The 2633-nt window shown below is 45.8% G+C and overlaps 1 protein-coding gene across 1 annotated transcript in view; it reads left to right on the top strand.

Moving 5' to 3' along the window:
* Positions 1-2369: 2369 nt before the first annotated feature.
* LOC138975643 (transcription intermediary factor 1-beta-like) overlaps positions 2370-2633 on the top strand; it is a 21977-nt gene continuing 21713 nt past the window's right edge. The window contains exon 1 of the mRNA XM_070348379.1: positions 2370-2583. The gene's annotated coding sequence lies outside the window, so the exon portion shown is untranslated. The remainder of the gene's footprint in view (positions 2584-2633) is intronic.

Below are 2633 nucleotides of genomic sequence, written 5' to 3' on the forward strand. Positions count from 1 at the left end.
CTCTCCCTCTCTCGCTTCTAATTGCCAACACCCGCATGCGCTCCACCAGAAATATAATCATCCTAATAGCCTGTTAAACGCTGAGTGTTCTTTTGAAAGATGTACAGTTGTACATTTTCCGGTATACAATTACAGTTTTTTTCCAAATTGTGGGGGAAAAAAGCATCACAACAATTCTGATTTTGCTTGTTAGCTTGTGGTGTTTTTGCTTCTCGTTGCTGTTGTTTTGTGGGTTTTTACATCAAATTTTGACTTAAAGCAAAAATAGTAAAATTTGACCAACTACTTTTCTAAAGTGTCCTAATCGTTCTGAAATGTCCTTGAATTTTGCCTTGCTGTACGTGTGTGTGTGTGTGTGTGTGTGTGTGTGTGTGTGTGTGTGTGTGTGTGTGTGTGTGTGTGTGTGTGTGTGTGCACGTACGCATGGCATAACATTCGGAAGTATCATGATTCAGCAGGTCATTAAAACAAAAAAAGCTCGGATGTTAGCTCCCCAGACTCTTTCGCAAAAATCAAACACTACCGTGTTTTTGCCTAGCAATAAGGCCCAGTGAGAAGCCTGGCTGTCTGCAGTCTCTACAGTCCATCCAGCAACATGATTCAGCAGCAGCACACCATACTGCCAGGCGGTGAGTACTGGATACAGTTGGCAACTAGAACACTCCCCCTCCCCCTCATAGAACATCATTACTCCACATATGCAGGCATGAACTGTCACGGGCAAAGGAGCAGTGCATGTCTTTGCCAGAACCTATCAATCTTCAAGCACAAAGAGAAAAGGAGCTCCAAACAGAGTACACAGATTCCCGGAGAGCAGTGCATGTCTTTGCCAGAACCTATCAAGCTTCAAGCACAAAGAGAAAAGGAGCTCCAGAGTACACAGATTCCCGGAGAGCAGTGCATGTCTTTGCCAGAACCTATCAAGCTGCAAGCACAAAGAGAAAAAGAGCTCCAAACAGAGTACACAGATTCCCGGAGAGCAACCGAGGAGATTCAGAACTCCAGACAGAGGCAGATCTGGGGTGTTATGTATGAGTGACGTCTAAACGTTTAGGCGAGTGCCGCCAACCGCGAGGTACACGGTATGCACGGGTGGCGACTACACGCTTGTGCCACCGAAACTGGCGACTAAATTTAGACGTGCTCCGGAGGTCGTCTAAATGGTTTACACGCCGACTTCAGCGAACAGAATGGCCATTTTCATGGTTTTCCGCCATCAAAGTCGACGAATTTTGCGCCGTAATCGTTTTTAGACAGAACCCAATAGTTGGAAGTGCTGGACTAAAAAGATATTTTTTTTGCGAGATTCACTTCCCTTGTCATATTATTTTAGAACCAACACCGATAAGATTAGCGAAGACATCTTTGATTCGTTTCAGCGCAAAGTAGCACTGACCCATATTTCACTGCTCTCCGTCTCTGAATAGTCGAACTCACCGTGCGAGGAAGCGGGAGGATGTTATCGAATGACCCTAGCGCATGCGCAAAGGAAGGAATTCCTCGTTATAAAAATAGATTGACTGGTGACCTTGCTTTACACGGCAACTTGAAAGTCGGCGGTCTGGTCGTCACCCGTGCATACCGACTGAGCGCCTGCGGTAGGTGGCGACTTTCAAGTCATGACTTCGCTGAAGTCGGCGTGTACTTTACACGGCACTCATGCATAACTCCCCTGGAGTCTTGCATGACGGAACGTCTCATCGACCACTGATCAGTTGACTGGTTCTCTGAAAAGACTGAAGCGTCAGACTATGCCTAGCCCTAACGGAATCACACACGAAATGTTAATACACCTGGAATAGGGAACACAACGATTCCTTGTGGTCATTTAAACACCAACAGCTGGTCAACAGGCAAGATTCCAACGTGCTGGATAGAAGCTCACACCCAACCTGTCCTGACAAAGGAGAAGGACAGGTGTGATCCACGAAGCCACCCGTCCATCAGTCTCCTCGGCTGTGTTGAAAAGCTTAAGGACAGATTTGAGGTATCTTGAGTCCAAGTCTGTGCTCACCAATGATACCCAGACAGTACAGGCTATCTGCGACATTGAAGCACTGAAGAACAGCGCACCTATCTCACACTGGACATTGAAAACTCCTTTTCTCTTTCTCTCTCTCTCTCACGCACACACACACACACACACACACATACACACACACACCGCGATTTTCCATTTCATAGAAATCTGCTGGAAAGCAACTGTAAATTGCAAGTTACATTATTTCCAAGTGCAGTAGTAGCATGCTGTCAAACAAGAACAGATCAATCTCAAAAGAAAAAGAACCCGCAAAAGATTGTGTACACACACACACACACACACACACACACATGGTCAGTAATTACCACATGCAGCCATTCAGCAACCCTTCCATCTTCTCCCGTCGCTCTACTTTCACTTTGCACGGAACCGAAAGTACGCGGAGGTAACTCCAGCAAATAAAAACACTACTTGCGGTTCTTGATGTACACACCTGACGCAACACTATTGGTTGAATGAATCATTTCCGCGTTCACAACTAGCTCTTCGCAGGAAAGAGTTCTCCATTCAATGTTGTGCAGTGTAGAAACCCACAGAAACAGGTATGTGACGATAAGCTGTTTACACTGCGCTGTTGTTACTGTATTAACTA

Source organism: Littorina saxatilis, linkage group LG9 (assembly GCF_037325665.1).
Source record: "Littorina saxatilis isolate snail1 linkage group LG9, US_GU_Lsax_2.0, whole genome shotgun sequence".
NCBI classification, from domain to species: domain Eukaryota; kingdom Metazoa; phylum Mollusca; class Gastropoda; order Littorinimorpha; family Littorinidae; genus Littorina; species Littorina saxatilis.